The following is a 21,784-nucleotide window of genomic DNA, read 5'->3' on the forward strand; positions in this document are numbered from 1 at the left end:
AATTTGGTATGCCAACTAAGGTGAGTGATGAGAAACTCACCATTATACTTAGCAACATGAAAGTCACTGTCAGTTGTCATATTGATCAATTTCAACAAAAATCAGTTTCAGTGGAGGCTAAGGGAAGAAAACATAATTGGGTAGTGGTTTGGTCAACAAAGGATAAAGGCAGCAGGAGAACTGAAGGTATAAAAAAAGATGTTATTGTCATGATTTACCATGAAGTTTAATGCAGATCAGAAATAAAAGATAAAAGAGCGGATGGAATAGAGAACGGCTGGTATAATCAATGGAGTTTTGGTCTTGTTAAGGTTGAAGTTGTTTCTGCAGATATGATGAGATAATGAGAAAAGGCAGTAATCAAGAAATAAGAGAACTAACGAGCTATGACTACTAAATGTAAGGTCACAGGCGGAATGGGGTCCATGAATAAAAAAATATATATTAGATAAAAACTAAAGATATATGGGATGCCAGGATGGCTTAGTCAGTTAAGCATCAGACTCTTCATTTTAGCTCAGGCCATGATCTCTCTGCTTGAGACTCTCTCTCTCCCTCTCCATTTGCCCCTCCCCCTACTTGTGCTCTCTTTCTCCTTCTCAAAAATAAATAAATACAATCTTCAAAAAGACCTAAGACATATAGATTATGTATGGCCTTTATTTAATAATGTGCAAATATTGTCTTATTAATTGTAACAAATATGCCATCCTAATAGAAGATGTTAATCATGTTGGAACAGAGTTTGAGATAATCTGAAAACTCTGTACTATCTTTTAAATTCTTCTATAAATCTAAAATAATTATAAAATTTTTTAAGTGTTTACTAAGATCGTAGGATACTTGAAACTAGGATATTGACTTTTCAGTTATTGGTAATAATGACATGGTCTGAGTGAGAGTGTAAGAGTGAGTGGCTAAAATGGAATGGAAGAGAATTCAGTGTTTAAGTTGTCAAGGAGCTCAGAGGCCAATTGATTTGAGTAACAATTAAATAGAAACTGTTTTTTTTTTTTTTCAAGAAATGAATGGGGACAACTAAATTTCTTTAGATGCATCAGTGATGGTATTTCAAACATGCGATTGCAAGACATTGTTTATTGACAGAATTAAAACAGGGAATAGAAGAGTTCCAGGACCAAGCTTCAAGCTGTGCCAATAATTAGAGGTGAAGAAGAAAAGTAGAAAGAACCTCAGAAGAATGGATACTGAAGTAATAAAAAATTGATTAGAATATGCCCTCAATGGGGCACCTGGTTGGCACCGGACTCTTAGTTTTGGCTCAGGTCGTGATTTCAGGGCAGTGAGATCAAGCCCTGCTCAGGCTTCAAGGTCAGTGTGAAGTCTGTTTGAGTTTCCCTCTCCCTCTCCCTCTCCCTCTCCCCTCACCCCCAGTCTCTCTGCCTCTCTTTCCTCCATATCCTCTCCTCTTCCACTCAAATAAACAGATTTAAAACAACAACAACAACAACAACAACAAAAAATGCCCTCATGTGCTGTAGCCCTCACTTGATACATTTTATCTGCATGGAGTAAAGTCTTGATTAAATTCAATTCCCTAGCATTACTTTCACACAAAACTAAATGCTGGTGGAAGGAAACAGTCATGCCATCTCCATACTCTCTAACTCACAAACACAGATTCTGAGAAGCTGGTCAGTAGGAAGCACCAGGAATCTGTCTCCTCTGTCAGAAAACAATTATACTGGCAACATCTCACACCTGCAACTATTTTGGAACTCTGCAGGCTACACAAGGCTTGCAACTCCTAGAGGAAGTTTGCACAGCAAATTGCAGCTAATTTTGGTCAATTTTTGGTCTTAATAAGGTAGCATCTCCCCATTCTCCACCTCTCAGACCTGGCCTAGGGGGCCATGCACAGCACAAAGATATTGTTATCAAAACAATGTGGTACAGGAAGAAAGACCTCGAGAGCAATGGAATAGAAAACACAGAAATAAATCTTTGCATATATTGTCAAATGGTTTTTGACAAAGATGCCAAGACCTTTCAATGGTGAGAGGATACTTTTTAATACACAGTGCTGGGAAATTGGATACCCACATTCAAAAGAATCAAGTTGAACCCTTACCTAACACTATATAAAAAATTAACTCAAAATGAGTCAAAGACCTAAATTTAAGACCTATAATTATGAAATTCTGAGAAAACAAGAGGCAAAAGTCTTTACAACACTGGATCTAGCACAGATTTCATGAATTGGACATTAACGGTGCAATTAACAGAAGGAATTGGACTTTGTGAATTTTGTTTTTTAATTGTGCATTTTTTTCTATCAATGGAATGAAAACACAATACACAGAATGGGAGAAAGTGTTTGTAAATCACATGTCTGATAAAGGATGAACACTCAAATATAGAGAATTCCTAAAACTCAACAGTGATAGACAACCCAATTTAAAAATTGGTAAAGGACTCGAATAGACATTTCTCCAAAGAACAAATACAAATGGCCAATAAATACATGAAAAGGTGCTCAATTCATTCATCATTATGGAAATGCAAACCAAAACTACAATAAGGTATCACCAGCAAGGAATATTAGCCTTAAACAGAAAGGACATTCTGACATATGCTATAACATGGATGAACCTGAAGACATTATGCTAAGCAATAGAGGCCTGTCAGAGAAAGATAAATACTGCATGGTTCCAATTCTTTGAGGTACTTAAAATAGGCTAAACCACAGAGACAGAAAGGAGAATGGTGGTTGCCTGGGGCTGGAGAAGAGACCGAGAAGTTATTGTCTAATGGGTATAGAATTTGAGTTTTCAAGTTGAAAAAATAATTCTGGAGATAGTGGTGATGGTAGCACATTATGAATGTATTTAATTCCATTGAACTGTAGACTTAAAATGGTTAACATGGTAAAAATTTACTTATTTAAGTGCACATACACGTGTGTATATGTATTTGTGCACGTATTTTGTTCCTTGGCATCTCTTCAGCACTTAGAACAGTACCTAACACTTAATTAGTCTTATAAATTGTATGTACAAATAAAAACTTGAGCTGGCTGGTGTTACAGAAACCAAAACAGTAATCCCAATTAGGAAGGAGCTATCAAACAAGGGTTTAAGCAAACTAAGACAAGGATATTTTTGTTATGTATCACAATATACTTGCTGTCATTTGGCAAAACAGTGCCCAGGGAGTGAAGTTCATGGCAACTTACCTGGTATGTTGGATGGACCTGAAAGGGGGGCGGGGGGAGATGCCAAAATAGATCCTTATCAAGACAATTAAAAAATAAGGTTTACTGTGAAAAGAAGCAGAAAACTGGGACAGTAGCTAAAAGGTTATGTAGAGTTGATAAATTTTTGTTCTAAAATCCTAGGGGACTTCTGAGGAAGATAGTGGAGTAGGAGAATCCTAAGCTCACCTCCTCCCACAAATACATCTAGTTAGCACTCACATCAATGTAAATAACCTAGAAAATTACCTGAAGATTGGTAGAACAGACTCCCTAGTTCATCATAGAGAAGAGGCCACATAGAAAATGTTAGGAAGGGCAAAGAGGCAGGTAGGGAAGAAACTGACCAGACTGTCTTGGGAGGGAGAGACCATAGGGACAGAGAGGAGCCGACTCCATCGCAGGCACCCCAAAGTTTCCAAGGCACCGGAAGACAAATCCCTGCAATATTTGGCTTTGAAAACCAAAGGGGCTTAACGTTGCCAGGTTGGGGTTTTTTGTTTTGTTTTGTTTTGTTTTTATAATCAGTGGTATTTAACACCTGGAACTTTAAAAATTAGCAGCTAGGCTCTGGGAAAGTCAGAGGGCAATAGGAAACAGAGCCTCCACCCTTAGAGAGACAGCATAACAAACAACCCCACTGAGATACAACATAGAAGCCACAGATTATAAAATATATGAGGTATATATACAGGAAGATCTATTTACTAATCTCCCAACATGTGCTGGAGAGATCTTTAGAAAATTCTCCAAGAATAAGAGGGCTGACATGGCCTATTTCCCTCCCCAACTTTCCAACCTAGATGTATAAACACCTGCAGGAACTAGCATGAACATTCTCCACCCAACTTGCTAACAGTGCCCCATCACCTGCCCTAGCTTACTCCTGAGGTCTCCTGTCAAAGCCACCCTTGGCAGTTCTCCAAAATGGCTACAGGTTCTCCCCTATCCAGCAGATCCACACACAAAAAAATTAACACCTTAAAACCCACCCCTGCTTTCTCCTACAGACCTCCCACCCACAAAAGTTTCTGAGGTACTTTCAGGTCTCCTCCACAGCAGTGCAAAACTTGCTAACAGCACATATCCATTTTGCATTCTCCTGCAAACACACTCTTGGCAGAAGTTCATCCAAAGCAGCTCCATAAGTATGGCATCATGCAAGCATCCCATACAGTGGCCAGCATTACTCCCAAGCGACTGCTGCCCTGGGAAGAGGGGAAGATAATCAGACAGACCAGACCCACTATGGTCCCAGTAGTCAGCTGGAAGTAGACATCTGGTCTGACTACAGGCTCCAACCACCAATGAAAGTCCCTCAGGGAACAATAGAGAGTAACCAGTGATTGGTGTGACCCCAGCTATGCCTGGTCTGACTCAGTTCAAACTCAAGTCACCCAAAACTGGCCCACTGACAGCACAGTGACCAAACCCTACCCAATTATACAGACAGCCACCACCAATGACTGCATTAAAGGCAAACATGGTTCAGCCTCAACAGTAGGGTGTGTGCAACACACATAGGAGACACCTCTGATGCCCCCGGTTCTGGTGAACAGGGGACATCGCACTACAAGGCACTGCAGAACCTCTTCTTCACAAGGCCACTACTTCCAAGGGCAGGAGATGTAGTGCCTTTCCTAACCATAGAAGCAGATTTAGAGAAAGTGAGGAAACAGGAATATGTCCCAAATGAACAAACAACAAACAGTCACCAGGACTGGCTATGGATTAAAGTTAAAAAAAAATTAATGCTCACCTGAAAATTTTAAACCATCTCTCATGTGAATTTTGTATTTGAATTTAAAATACTGTTAGGCTTATAAACATCAAGAAAATTTTAAGTTTCTTGTGTTGGTAATACTGTCAACAGTTAATAGAACACACAGTAAACACATTTCTGGAATAAAAGTGCCCTCAAGTCAGGACTCAAATAGTTTCCAAAGACAAAATTAAAAATATGAACATGAGCTGAGAAATATAAAAGCAAGCATTAAATCAGTGAGTAGGAAATAAGTCCTCAAAATCTGTCATCAGAAATAACTCCCATAATTAGACTTAAACAAAGATCAAAGATTTTGGATGTATATAAAATATAATGTAAAATAAGTCTTAATTCATTTTTAATATAAAAGATAAAAAACAATGACTAAGGAAAAATAAGCTATCAAAAGACAAAGCATTTTAAAATCAAGCAAATATAATTTCAGGAAATTTTCTAGAAGTAGTAGGGGTATGTGTGGTTTTTGTGAGTGTCAAGTTGAAGTTAGTATGTAATGGTTTAAACATTAGATTAGGTAGGTACTATCATAGAGAGCAGTAGTTAAGTCAAAAATACAATTGAAGATGTTACTCAGAATGCATCTAATAGATACCTAAAATAGGAGAATTCAGTAAGATTAAACTACAACTAAAAGTGTGACGTCAGAGTTCCAGAAGATGGTAGTAGATTAGATAACAAAAGACAGTATATTTGATTAAATCTCAAAGTATTTCCTAGAATCCATTAGTTTCAAAAGCTACCCAGGTGCCATACACGATAGAAATAAACCTACAACTAGCTATGTTATCATGAAATTGTTCTACAATTAAGACAAAGAGAAGATAAAAGCAACAGGAAGCAAACTACAACAAACAAAGAGAACTAATTTCCAAACAGCAGAAGTTGAAGGTAGCAGACAGTGAAAAAATATCTTTAAAGCACTGAGAGAAAATAATTTTTCATACTGAAAATTTAACATGAGCAAATTTACCACCAATACATCCTAACTGTAAGAACTACAAAAGCTGGTTTAAAAAAATAATCTAAATATGGCAATGTTAGACAAAATGCATTCAAATAAAGAATTATTACTAGGAGACATTACTATCTTTACATAGTATTAAAATGTTTAGTTCACCCTATAAACAGAATACTTTAGAGCTTTTACATATGTAACATGATGGTTCAGGTTTTATGTAATTTGAAGTTAATAAATTTAACAGAAGACCTTTAAATCCTCTTCCTAGGGAAGAATTAAGGGCAAGTCCTTCAACAATTGAGAGATCAAAAAGAAAAAAAAATTAAGTATATGAGTTTCAAGAATAAAATTAACAGCTTGTGTATCCTATGTACAGAATGTAAAGCCAACAATTCATTAAAAAAAAAAAACACAAGTAAAAGTAATTTTCTCACATATATTTAACACTGAAGTCCCTATACATATTCAACAATCAGAATCATATTGAATGTATTCTCTTATATATATATATATATATATATATATGTATAAAATAATTAATTAATGTAATTTAAGGATGCCTGGGCAGCTCAGCGATTGAGCGTCTGCCTTTGGCCCAGGGCATGATCCTGGAGTCCCAGGATCGAGTCCCACATTGGGCTCCCTGCATGGAGCCTGCTTCTCCCTCTGCCTATGTCTCTGCCTCTGTGTGTGTCTGTGTGTCTCTCATGAATAAATGAATAAATTAAATCTTAAAAATTATATATATGTATATATATATGTAATTTAGAAATGAATCCTAGAGAAATAAAACTTTTAGTACAAATATAAATTCTTCTAAATATTTAGAGATGTCTTAATATTAGAAAATACACATGAAGAATAATTAAAAAAAAAAAAAAACTATCTTTCAAAATGGAGGAGATGCAACCAACCAAGTACATAGGGGTAGATGAACACCATAAAGGCCCCTGCTTAAGAAGAACAAACACTTGACACCTGATGGATGTGAACCTCAGGTGGCGTTGGATTGTGCAGTTCTGATCTTCTTCACACGAATCTGCAGGGAGGGGGGAGTTGCTGGACAGACTGCAGATACTGTGATGTTGGATCTGTCACATCCATTGTGTTATGCCAAGGGTATATTATCCCCACGATCTCACAGACAATGACTGAACACAGCAGGGGCACGAGCGCTGGCCATCCCTTCCCAGCTCATTCCTTCACAGCAAGAAGCAACTCTAACAGGCAATCGTGACTTTGGAACTCTCTCCATTTCCGGGCCTGAGACAAATCCTGCCCAGTCCTGCTTCCTTCCCCTCTCATCTCACAGATGTCAGTCCTGAAGCTCTACCCACTTACTTCAGTGCTCCCCTTCATCCTGCACAGGCAGCTTAGCCCCACAGCGACTGGCGGGGGTAATTTAGTCTCATCAGCAGAAGGTAGTGCAGCTTTGACACCATGGAGGCAAGGAGAGATGCCTGTGTGTCTCAGGAAATCCATTTTAACGCTGCTTGGTGCTCACTAGTTCAATTCTACAGGGAATGGACCATGCAACAGTCCGGGTCTGAGAACGGTATCATTTCTAAGGCCTTCTCATTTTCTTTATGAATGAGAATTTAGGTCAGATCATCAAGTAAGCCATCAATAACTCCAGAGGTGATCAAGGAGGGTGAAGCCATGTAAAATGCAGGATAGAAGAAAGAGACACTTCTTCATGACCAGCTGCAGTGATGGGGCTTAGGTCCTCCATCCAAACTCTAGTATTTTCCTCAGGAAAAAGGGCCTCTGGGAAATAAGGGGGCAATGCATATTGAAAATGTGTGGGATGGATTGTGGCATCATTGGAGGTGTACCACTCATGCTGCTCTTCACATATAACTACTGTGAAGAGGGTACCTGCCAAGGAGACGGTGCCTCATGGAAAGCTTTGTTTGCCATGATCGTCTCTGCTGCGGTGTTCACTTCAAGTCCACACTTTTCCTGATCTTCATTAAACCAATAACTGATTGTGGCAGTGGTACAAGGACTTGGACCATCCTGTCTCAATAGGAGACTTCTTTATTGGGCAACCTACTGTCCTGCCTGAGATTTTGTTAGAGCTGTACTTCGGCTGGAAGTTCTTCCTCTCAAATCCTCCTTCTTGCCCACTCTCATTTCACAGGTGCCACATCCACATTGTGGTCTGAGGGCTCAGATTCTTTCAAATGAAAAGAATTGATCAAGTGAATTGATCAAGTGAAAAGAATTGAAAAGAATTCACTTGATCCTGATTCTTTTCACTTAACCTTCTGAAGCATTTCTTCAGGATATATTATACACATGTAATTCCATCTTGATATCTGCTCCTCATAGGACTTGATCTGACAACCTCCAGCTCAAAAAGTTAAAAAAAAAAAAAAGTTTCCCACGAAATACAAAGAATAAAAATAAAATAGAAACAAAGTACAAGAGACTACCAAAACTAAAAAGTATTACCAAAACTGACAATCACGGATTAATACTGACCAAGGACAGACCATGTACAAATAAACTATGAGAGAAAACCAACCACAAGGGTACCTGAGTGGCTTAGTCTGCTAAGTGGCTGCCTTTGGCTCAGGTCATGATCCCAGGGTCCTGGGATGGAGTCTCACATGACGCTTCCTGCTCAGTGGGGAGTCTCTTCTCCCTCTCTCCCTGCCCCTCCCCCCTGCTCGTGCACACACACACACTCTTGTCTAATAAATAAATGAAACATCTTTAAAAAAAAATCAACCATAGCATTAAACATAGACCTATATTCCTCTCTACAGGAGTTCCCAACTATGTGGAAGAAGGACAGAATTTTATGGTTTTTAGCAAGAGAAATCAACTGTTTGGGGCATAGTTGTTCAAAAAAACTCAGAAGTGGAAAGAATTGTTCTTGGGAGTTAGCAGCCATTGGTTAGGTAGTTTGGCTATTGGGGGGAAATCATGAAGGACTAGTAAGGGGCAGACTCATGGAAGGTTTCCGTGAGAAATTCAGCTCTTCATGGTCTCTCCCAAACCAAGAGAAACATAAAAATTACATTGGCAAAGAAGTAGGCGAACTTCTAAGATGGCCCCTAGTGATCTGTGCCCCTGGTATTCACGCTTTTATAGAACTCCTTCTTGAGTGTGGCTGGATCTAGTGACCAGTTTGGAAGATACGAAACACAATGACACTCCTGAAAAGTCACAAATGTAATTAAGTTACAATGGGTGTCATTTACATCTCTGTAACATTCCCTTGCTGATTCTCTTTTGATTTCATATCTGGCTCAAGTGGGTGAAACCAGCTGCCATGTTGGAGAAAAGCCCTGCAGTGCAAACAAAGATGCTAGATCTGACTCCTCCCTACAACTACTGAGACACGTTGTGAGTTGTTTCTGAGTGGAAATTTGAGAGGACTTTGCCCTGGTTGATACCTTAAATGTGAGGGGCAAAGAGGATGAAGAGCATGACTGAGGAGGATGAAGATGAAGATGAAGAGGATGGATGCTAAGAGGATGAAGCTAAGCCCGGCCCTGATTCCCAACTTCCAGAAACTGAGAATATAAGGGGGTCATTTTAAGATGCTAAGTTTTAGGGTGATTTGTTACAAAGTAGATAGTAGATACAAGCAATTATTTAAAGAAGAAAAGATTATTACAAACAACTTTATACCAATTCACGGGACAACTTAGTTAATAGAAAAATGCCTAGAACCAAAGACATTTTATAATATTTGGTCACACCCCTCATAGGAAAAGAAAAAGATGAATAATGTAAGTACTAGAGAGATTTCTTAAGTGGTTAGGAATATTTACATTAATGATATGTCACATACAATTTAAACTGATATGAAAACATCACTGAAATAATCTCAAGGTATTAGGCTATTTTTGAACAGAAAACTCTATACTGCCAAAGAACAGTTTACTACTAAGTTTTATAAATCAAGACAATGTATTTTACCTTTCTCTCCTACAATACCAATTTTATAATGAATTGATAAATATATTTCTAGACCATTAACATTATAATTGAGGGTTTTCTATTACATAATCGATTTGGAATTGCCTATTTGAAATCATCATTTATAAATCTGTCTAGCACCATTTAAAAATTAAGAAATATACCACATTTTTAATTATAGTAGGTGGTTCAGGTATTTCTTTTTTTTTTTTTAATTTTTATTTATTTATGACAGTCACACAGAGAGAGAGAGAGAGAGGCAGAGACACAGGCAGAGGGAGAAGCAGGCTCCATGCACCGGGAGCCCAACATGGGATTAAATCCTGGGTCTCCAGGATCGCGCCCTGGGCCAAAGGCAGGCGCCAAACCGCTGAGCCACCCAGGGATCCCGGTTCAGGTATTTCTGAAGAGCTTTCTATGTTTAATAATGATCAGAGCATTTCAACTAAAGCAACATAGAAAAATGTTTTGAACCGATTTATGTACCTCATGTAAAATGGGATTTTCCATGACTATCCAAATTATTCTGAGGAATAACTGTCACTTTCATTATCCTTAAAGAATATGAACAGATTTGAGGCTCAGATAAGGAAAGAATAGTATAGTCATTTTGTCCCAAGTATCGATAATTATGTATGAATTTCTACTAAATTAAAGATCATTAATAGAAACAAAATATACACTGGAGAATAGAATTCAGAGAATAGTCTCTGAAAAGAGACTTTATGGACAATAAAGAATTTAAAAGATTTTGCAGAAACATATATACTTTAAAATCTTACTGTAAATAAAGGTGCAAAGAGATTTATTTGAGGAGTGTTTTACTTAGTGAACAAACTTGAAACAGACTTCAAACCTGAAACTGGCATGAAACTCAGAAGCATGAAGTTACAGAGGGACTTATAAAGTGAAAAGTGAGGAAGTCGTTTACCCATTCACAGTGGTTGGTTCTTAACAGTGGATTTCCCAGATGGCAGAGGGATTGGTTAAAAATAATTAAACCATTTTAGGTAGATGACTCATTCTGTGATTATCAGAGGCACTTGCAGAAAATAACCTACGTTTTGTTTATATTTATGAAAAACAGCTAGATAAAATTTGACTTAAGTGGCTTCATGGTTTTGTCTGCTTGGAGAAACTTCAGGAAGGGTCTTCATTTTAACAATAGAAGCAATATACTTTAAGAATATTAAAAGGGATTTTTTCCTCTTTATTACTCTAATCCAATGGTTCTCAAGTAGAGTGTTTTTGCTCCAAGGGACATTTGGCAATGACTGGAGACATTTTAGCTGTCACAATTAGGGGTTGTGACTAGTGGCATGAGGTGGGCAGAGGCCCGTTTATTATGCTGTCGGCTTGGTATTTGCTTTTGACTTTCTCAAAAGGCACTTGACCTTATCTTCTTATCTCAATTCCCATTCATACTCTCTATTAATTAATGATATCAAGTCCCTCCCAACTGAACATTCAGAAAACATGGAGTTATTTCTCACATTTCCCAAATGCTATTTATCAAGGTGCATGTGGGGGAAAGGTTGGGGTTGGAGGCAGAGGATCAAGAAGCAGAAAGTGTGGGCTGGGAGGAAAGTAGGGTGGTGACATGAAGATCACAGGCACCATTTTCAAATTCAACACACTACAAAAGCCACATGGAGCCAGATAGACCAGGTCAACCTTGTCAATCATAATACATGTAAATGATGAGCACTACAATGAAAAGACAGAGCTTGTTAGATTAGATAAAAAGACATGTCATAACTTTTTCCTGCTTGGGAAAAAAAAAAAAAAAACAGTCTCAGTATTAGTATCTAAGTAGGTAAAAAGTCAAAGGACAGACATGATAAACCATTCTAAACTCATCAAAATCAACCTGATCAACCTGATCAAAACTGATCAAAATCAACCTGCTATAACTACATAAATAAGCAAAGTAGATTCCAGAAGAATATAACCCAAAAGGTCGGTCTTTTCATAAATTAGTCAATTCATCCAAATGTAAAAATCCTAAACTTTATGTACATAACAGATCTTCAAAATACACAATACAAAAAAACTGATAGAACTGCAAAGAGAAACAGATACTTCCACAACTATAGTTGAATATTAATAGCACTCCCTGAACAACTGACAGATAGAAAATCTTTGTACGGTAAACTTCAATAACATCTCAATAACACCTCAACCTAACCTGCCCAAATTGATGATTTTAGAGCAATCTACTCAGCAGCAGAATATCTGCATTCTTTTCAAGCACATGGAACATCTATTGAGATAGACCATATTCTGGACTTTAATGTAAGTCTCAAATTTCAAAAGTTTTTAATTCAGCGTGCCTACATGGATCAGTCAGTTAAGCATCTACCTTCAGCTCAGGTCATGATCTCAGGGTCCTGGGCTGGAGGCCCCCATGGAGCTCCCTGCTCAGTGGAGAAGCCGCTTCTACCTCTCCTTCTGCCTGCTGCTCCCTGCTTATGCATGTTCTCTCTCTCTTTGTAGCAAATAAATAAATAAATAAAATATTTAAAATAAATAAATTAAAAGTTTTCAATTCATATAAATTATGTTCTCTCACCACAAAATAATTACACATTATTAAAGAGCTCTGGAAAATGCTTAAGTAAATAGAAATTAAATAACAGTACTAATACTTGGGCAAAGCAAAATCGAAGTTAGTATTTTGAACTGAATGTAAATGAAAGCACAAAATGTAACAATAAATGGAGTGCCATTGAAGCTATACATAGGAAGAAACTCCAAAAATGAAATTATATTAGAAAAAAGTCCAAATTCATCACCTCAAGTTTCATTTTAAGCAACTAGAAAAATAGCAAATCAAACTCAAAATAAATAGAGAAAAGGAAATATTAATGATCAGAGCAGATACATTTTTACAAATATAGAACAAAAGCCATGTGTTCCAAACTGGCTCTTAGAGAAATCATCTGTTATAACTCTAGTCAAACTGGCCAGGAACAAAGGAAAGATTAGATTCAACTACCAAGAGTAAGGAAAATGTAACTACAGATCATGTTCTACAAAAATTGAGAACAAAGAGAATATTATGAAAAATTGTGTGCCAATATATTCAACTCCAATGACTCGACACTGACAAATTCCTTCAAAAACAAAAAACTTGAAGAGCTGTGTTACAGAATATGAGTTTGTAATTTAAAAAACCTTTTCCTCAAGGAAAAATCTTATGGGCCGATAATAAGATTTCAAATGGTGATTCTATAAAACCTAAGTGGAAAAATATGGAATTAATGCCTCCCAATATGTTTTATAGGTCCAAAACTAGATATTATAAAGGAACCTATTCACCAATACTCCTCCTGAATACAGAAGTAAAAATTCTTTAAAAAAAAAAAAAAAAATATATATATATATATATATATATATATATATATATATATATCAAATTAAAAAAAAATTAAATGTTTTTAAAAATATCCATCATGGGGACACCTGGGTGGTGACTCAGTCCGGTAAGCCCCCAACTCTTGATTTCTTTTTTTTTTTTTTTTTTTTTCAAATCTTGATTTCAGCTGAGGTCATAATCTCAGGGTCGTGAGATCAAGCCCCACATCAGGCTCTGCACTGGGCTTGGAGCCTGCTTAAGATTCTCTCTCTCCCTCTACTCCTCCTTGTCACTCCCCTGCACTCTCATGCTCTTTCCAAACACACACACACGTGCATACACACACACACAATTATGACCAGGAACACTAGTTTGGTTTTATGTTTAAAGCTAAATCAATACTATTTACAAACTTGAAAAAAAACCCAACATGATAATCTTAAACTCAGCAAAGACTTTGAAAAGATCCAATACCCATTCCTGATAAAAACTTCAAAGTAGGAATAAAAGGGAACTTATTCCACATGACAAAGGAAAGCTATAATAAATCTATAACATTATAATTAATGGTGAGAAGCTATGCTCACTTCCTAAGATCAAGAGAAAGAATTTCTAGTACTATGCCTAACTTTGAACTGAGCATTTTAGGTAGTGCATTAAGTCACTGAAACATAAAGAAATTGAAAAGGAAGTAAAACTATCTTTATTTATATGTTTAATGTACATGTGTGACTATGTAGAAAATCTGGTGCCATCTATAAAAAGCTACTGCAAGTATTAAGTGGATTAATAAATTTGAAGGATAAGAAAAAAAACTATTTCCATATACTAGCAATGAACAATTGAAAATTGAAATTTTAGAAACAGTAGCATCCAAATTATGAGATTCTTGGGATTAATCTGACAAAAGGTATATGACTTCTACATCAAAAAACTATAAAACATTGTTGAGATAAATTTAAAATACCGAAATAAAAACAGAGATATACAATTTTTTTTTTTAGTCGGATAACTCAATGTTGTTAGGATGTCAACTCTCCCAAAACTAATCTATAGATGCAATGCAATCTAAATAAAAATCCCCACAGGATTTTTGTATAAATTGACAAAGTAATTCTATAATTCATATGAAAATGCTAAAAGATTTAGAATTAGCTAAAACAATTCTTAAAAAAAAACTAAACTGTAAAACACTATTCAGACTACGAAATCTGAAACGTTACAGTAATGTAGAAGTAGCTTACTGGCATCAACATAGATAAGTGTATCCAGTGAAACAAGATAGGAATTCCAAAAACAGACCCATGCATATACACGAGTGATTTTTTACAAAGACTCAAATGCAATGTTTTTCACAAATATTGCTATAAAATTTATATATTCATATGCAGAAGAATAAACTCTGCTCCCTACTTGCACAAGACATAAAAATTAAAATGGATCCTATACTCAAGTGTAAAATCTAGAACTAAAAGATCTCTGAAAAAAAAAAAAAAAAAAAAAGATCTCTGGATGCATAGAAGGAAAAAAAAAATCTCTGAAATTCAGTTTGCAAAGATTTCTTAGATACAACAATACAATAATCTATGAAAGGAATAAATTGGTAATATAAGTTTCATAAAAAAGTTTAATTCTTTTAACTTTTATAACATAGAGTTAAATAAAATGAAAAAGCAAACCACCATCTAGGAGAAAAAAATTTCCAAGTTACATGTCTAATAAAAGAATTGTATCCAAACTACATAAAGAATGCTAACACATCAAGAATAACACAACAACCTAAAGTAAAAGCGCACGTTATTTGAACAGATACTTCACCAGAGAATATACACAGATGGCAAAAAGTACATGAAAAGATATTCAACATTAGTAGTCGTTAAGCAAATATAAGTTAAATTGACAATAATATACTACACCACACCTTCTAAATTGCCTAAAATTAAAACAAAACAAAACCAAACCAAACAAAACAAAAAAAAAAAACAACTGACAATAGCAAGTGTTGGTAAGGATGTGGAAAGACTAGAACCCTCATACACGGGTGTTGGCGTTGTAAAATGTTACAACCACTTGGTGTAACAATTTAAGAGCACTTAAAAAAAGAAGATTTCATTTATTGAGAGAGAAAGAGTGTGAGCAGGGGGAGGGGCAGAGGAAGAGAGAGAGAGAAAATCTTAAGCAGACTCCCTGCTGAGCACAGAGCCTGACACAGGGCTCAATGCATGGCTTGATCCCATGACCAAGATCAGGACTGGAGCCAAAATCAAGATTTAGCTGCTTAACCGACTGAGCCACTGAGGTGCCCCTTTAATAGCTTCTTACAAATTTAACATGCACCTACCACATAAGCCAGCTGTTCCACTCCCAGGTATTTACTCAAGAGGAAAGAACATATAACCATACAAAAATTAATACACCAAGGACCAAGTGGTGATTACAAGTTTCTTCTTTTTTTTTTTAAGATTTTATTTACTTGAAAGAGAGCGAGTGAGGAAGCAGTGGGAGAGGGACAAGCACAGACACCGTGCTGAGCCCAGAACTCATGGTGCTCAATCCCATGACCTGAGATCATGACCTGAGGTGAAATCAACAGTCAGACATGACCAACAGGGCGACCCAGGCACTCCTACAGAATTATTACTAATAAACGCTGAAAACCACACAAATTTTCATTCTGTGATTAGATCAACAAATTTTTCCATATATTTACATGAATGTCTACTGAGCAATAGAAAATAAACAGTTGATATACATAAGAACATGCATGAATATGGTAAAAGAAGACACACAGCATGAATCTATTTATATAGGTTTTTATAAAATGTAGCAAATGACAGAAACAGTTCATTGGTTGCCTAGAGATGGGGAGAAGAAAGGTATTATGAAGCAGCATGAGAAATTTTGGAGGACTGTGGGTTCACTTCCTCTCTTAATTGTTTTGATTTTATCAGTGTGTACCTATGTCAAATCTTACCACATATGCTTTAAGTATATGCAACTTATCGCATATCAATTATACCTCGTAAGTACCTATAAAACTCATAGGCTATTGTCTAGGAAACTTATTCAAATATGGCTGTATTAAAGGTGAACAGTAGGAAGAAATCCAAGTTATAATAGTCAGTCTTCTCTCTAGTGATACTATGGGGAAATCCATATGAATACTATTTTCTCATTTTTATCAGATACTGAAAAACCAGATGTAAACAAGTCTATACATTTGAAGAGGATTATTCAAATTCAAAGTAAAACTATCTTTGGAAACACTCAAAAATATTTATCAAATGACCACAAAGAAGATATGATGGTGATGTAATATAATCTGGAGCAAAGGAAAAGCTACTGAGAATATTCATAATGATTTTTCTAATCATTTGAAAATAAAACATAAGTACATTACAAAACTTTCACTGAACTCATGAGCTCTGTCAATGTATAGATAGAGATTTCAAATTAAGGGGTTTTGAAAAACAAGAGAAGGAAAGTTATCTACTTTGGTCCAAGAGAACTAGAAGATAGATTGCATCTTACATGCAAATTTTAAAATAAGATGTTTGAAGTTCAAATTAATCAAGCTTACCGTACAGAACTATACTGATAATAGCTATAGAAAAATCAAAATACTATCCCTTAATCCAAACCCAATATTGCTTATGTTTATCATTTGAAATTTATTCATGTTTTGGAAGAAGTTAAAGAATCTAGTAAAAGACCAAAGGCAGAGAAAGGAAGAATCCAATGACCCTAAAGATCTCATCAGAAAATAACTCTCTACACAAACTACTCACCAGATTAGTGCATGAAATGAGAGATGATGGTTTACCATTAGACAGTTTCTGTTCCTAGTGGACCAGAAGAATCCATTATATTTGCTGCTTTCATAGGAATACATTGGTCTCCTTTAACATGTAGTTTATTTCTGCTTCTCTTCTGATGATCTAACATAGTTTGGTTGAATTGACTCAACTCTTTGGCATCAGGCATTGAACGTGGTTCAAGCTTAATAGAATTACTATATCCTCTTACCTCGCTTCCTTGTTTTTGTTCTGGCTCAAAAAGGGCCAGTCGTCACCAAGATGTGTCAGGACCATTGACCCTTGCTACAATTTTTTGTTAAGAGGGTTTATATTTTTATCCCCACTGGGGTAAAGAAGTTAATATAAATCCCAGCTGCAAAAACCATAGTCCTTAACTGCCCATCTGTTAAGATGTACTCTATCTACAGCAGGAGAAAAAATCTAAAACACAAATAAAACTGTCTCAAGATGAAGGGGAAAAAAAAAAAAAAAAAAAACCTGATGAGATTTGAGACCTCTAGATTTAGCTACGCCTAAAGCCAAGTCAATATGATCTGGGCTTCTGACATTAACACAATTATCTTGACTAGCAAAATTTGTGAAGTTTCCAAATAGTGCATTCAGATTCAGCTCGGACTTTATTTTTCAGGTCATGTAGAACAAGACTGGAAAAGCAATACTTATTAACTGTTCCAGTAAAGATCCATGAGTTTCAAGTAAGGAACAAATTCTATTTTAAATGGTGAATGATTATCAACTTGGTCTGACATAATTTATTCAGAAATCTTCTGCTCATGGCAGAGTAAGGGAAATTTCAAAGTTTGTGGAGCGCACTGGCTCCAAAGATGCTATGGCATCAAGTGGACTACATCAGAAGTAATGAATTGGCCCAAAGCTCCCTGGTTATAGTTAATTTTGGCTGCTGTCAAGCCTCCTATATTTCTACAGCTTTTTAGCAAAACTGTGAACTACCTAACAGTTTTGCAGCAAGTGTCTTTTCTGCTTAAATCAGCAGAGGAATTTTGTTGTCTGAAGCTATACTTGACATGGTAAGTGGCTATTTCTTTGGATGGCATCTTTCCCACCTTTTATGGCTTTTGTCTACATTGAGAAAGTTTCCTTTCAGATTTCTAAGAACACATACTACATACTAGACATCCAGTGTCCCCTCAGTTTTAACTTCCAGAACCTAATAATTTGTAACAATGAAGGGTTTTTCACGTTGGCCAAGTACACCCAGTTAGTTTCTCCATCATGATGTTCAAGACAGCCTTCTAAAAGACAAACCCTATCATTTTGGGGGCTGCGTACTGACGGTGCCATTTTGATTGTGTTTTTCCCCTTGCTTTGCCCTTATTCTTATTTTGCTACTAACCTCCTAACTCCCGACTTTTTTTTTTTTTTTTTTAATACAAGTAAAATGTGTCTTTTACCCATTCTTTTGCTTCTCTCAGTTGCTGTCTACCTAACTTTGGAGTATTCATAGTTTTCACTACAGTTTTTCAAAGAAATCCTGACCGTCTCTTGCACTGGTTTTATGACCAGTGATTCCATTTAATGCCTCACTGTACAAATTCCACCCTCTTAAGCTCTTGAGAACTCAATTTCTAGATCCTGTCTTGGATCCTGAAGGCTCTTAGCAATATTTAGGTTTCAGTATGATAGGTTATCTTTGATTTCCATATAAAGAGAAAGAAACACTCATTGTGAAATTGCCTAATATTTTTGTAATGTTACTTAATGCACATAAAAGTGAAAAAATACAGGATAACTATCAACACAACCAAGAAATTAAATATTACCAATATGGCTCAAACACCTCCTGTGTACCTCTAATTTCCAGATCACATTAAATTTCTGCCTGCAATAAAACATTATCCTCAGTTTGTTTTATGCAATGTCCATGCACAACTATTATACTTTTAGAAGATATTTATTGAACATTAAATAGCATTGTTTCTAAAACTCTCAACTTTATGTAAATGGTATTGCATGCTACAATAGCATTTACAGTCAACATATTTGGAGGTGATTAATCTTGGAAAATCCTTGAAGATTTTGGGTTGAGAGCATGTCCTTTTGGAGAATGAGTGCTTCCATCTACCAAATGCCCCACTGTGCTAACTTCTAAGGATACATTTTTATAAATTTGAGCCCTAAATCTCTGAAGATAGTCTTTGGTTATAAACTCTCAAGTGAGTTTCTCTCCCCGAACCTCCAGCAAAGGTAAATCAGAATAACCTTCCTATTAGTCAATTTTTCTTAGTTCATCCTTCAGTAAGTGGTACAGTAAGACTAAGGTTCCCAGTCAGTGTGCCATCATGTGGAATGGGTTACAGGCCAGTACCAACATCCACATCTGTTGATACCAGTGTGAGTTTGTATGTTTTTATTATGCTGTGGAATGGAGAGTGAGAAATCATTGCTTTAAATGACCTTAATGATGTGCAAAAAGCTCATTCCCAACTTAATGCTTTGTTTAGAATTCAAGCCTCATCTTTCATTCCATATACGAATGGAATATGGAATTCCAAGATGTGGAATTAAAATGCAAGCCTTTTGATTACTAAGATTGGCAGAGGCTCCCCTGCATCTATAGCTTCAGCTGACAGCTCTGGTTTCTAGTTTCATACTGGGAGCTCTTTTATAGAACATTTCTGGATGTTTGTATTAGGATGTGGAAGCCGAGCTTGTAGATAGCTGGTCTACCATGTTGCTAGAAAGAGATATTTATTTTTTATATTTATTTTTTTTAATTTTATTCATTTATTCATAAGAGACACAGGCAGAGGGAGAAGCAGGCTCCATGCAGGGAGCCTGACAGGAGACTCGATCCTGGGACTCCAGGATCATGCCCTGGGCCAAAGGCAGGTGCCAAACTGCTGAGCACCCAGGGATCCCTATTTTTTATATTTCTTTTGATGATTATTCATAGACACTTTAAGCTATTAAATTTCCTTAAAGTTGAATATGGCAATTTCAAGTGACTATTGTTGCCTATTTAAATTTGCAATGTATAATACATAAATAAAGTGTGATTATTATAGCTATTGATGATCATAAATGTGTTACATAGAGTCCCTGTTTTATTCAATTCAATAATATTTAATTTGTAAGGTCGATAATATATATGTATGTTGTAAGATCTGGGTATAAGCAATTGTGTAAAAGTAGAAAAAAAAATTAAGTTCTCTGAATATGCCAGAAGAGACCCTGGGATGTCTTAGGCTTTTCTTTCCAATTGCCAAGATAAATCATCTTATCAATTGGTGATAAATTGATCTCTCATCATCTGTTGGTTGATCTGAAAGCATTTTCCTGAGAAAGTGGAAGCTATTCTCTCTTTGAAATACGTTCAGCACCACAAATGAAAGGAGATGGATTCCCACTCCTTAATTCTAATGAGGATTAATCTCTACCACTTTTACTACACAGTGTCCATGTCAAGAAGATCGCTACTTATGAGCTCCCACTGCCAGAGGTACCAAACCAGATTCCCCACACAGGAAAACTATGAAAAATCTGATCATAAACCTAAATCTTTCCAGAAAAAAATGTGGTATAGAAAACAATTCAATTAGGCCAGGAGCAGTTACAGGATAATGACTGAAATCAAGAAGGGCAGGTCTGGCAAGTTCTCAGTGATACAGCATGTGTGTGATTCTAGAATAGGTACAGTGTAGGAGTTGGTGAAGCAAGCAAGTGAAAACGCTGAGAGAGAGGGCACTATCCGGGAAAAAAATCTCCACAAAGCTATCTCTACTTTAGAGCAGATATCTTGTCGAGGATACCTCCAAGTAAAGAATTATATTCCCTGTACTGGCAGTTCAGAAGTATTAGATCTTTAACCTGATTTAGGTGTTTAGCAGATCAAGCTTTCACAAGGAAGACAGAAAACTAAAAATAGATCTGTTTGTGCCTATCCTTCAACAAATGCACAACTGCTGAAATTGCTGTACATTTATAGTGAATCTTGAAATTGAGTATTGTGGATCTTCCAACATATTTCTAAATTCTTTTGGTTATTTTTGAGAATTTTTATTACTTCATTTTAGAATCAGTTTGTCAATGTCTTCAAAAAATATTGCTGGGCTATGGATATAGATTTTACTGAAACTGGGGATCAATTCAGGGAGAATTAAAATGTTCAGGATATTGTCTTTCAAGCCATGAATATGGGTATCTCTCCATCTATATATACCTTACTTTTTCAGCAATATTTTGTTGTACAAGTCTTGAGCATATTCTCTTAAACGTACCCCTAAGCACTTTGTCATTTGGTGATAAATGGCTTTTTTTTTTATTTTAGTTTCCAGTGGTTTGCTGATACCACTGAGATTTCCATACTGACCTTTTATCCTACAGACTTTTTACTTTCACTATCAACATTTCTGTGTGTGTGTGTGTGTGTGTGTGTGTAATGGCAGCATTTTGTACTCAGGAGATCATGTCACTTGCAAATGGATACATTTTAATTTCTTTCTGATGTCAATGCATTTTTCTTTGTGTTGCCTCTATTACAACAGCTGGGGCCTTTGGGACAATGCAAATATAAGGAACAAAAGGAAAATCTTTGCCTTGTTCTTACAGGGAGGGCATTTAGTTTTTCACTATGAAGTACAATGCAAACTTAGGTTTTTCCATGTAAGTCCTTTATACCATGTTGAAGATTTTTCCTTCTAATGCTATACTGAGAATTTATCAAGGATGATTGAGTTTTGATACCTATTACCTCTGC

Source organism: Canis lupus, chromosome 15 (genome assembly GCF_048164855.1).
Source record: "Canis lupus baileyi chromosome 15, mCanLup2.hap1, whole genome shotgun sequence".
Lineage (NCBI taxonomy): Eukaryota > Metazoa > Chordata > Mammalia > Carnivora > Canidae > Canis > Canis lupus.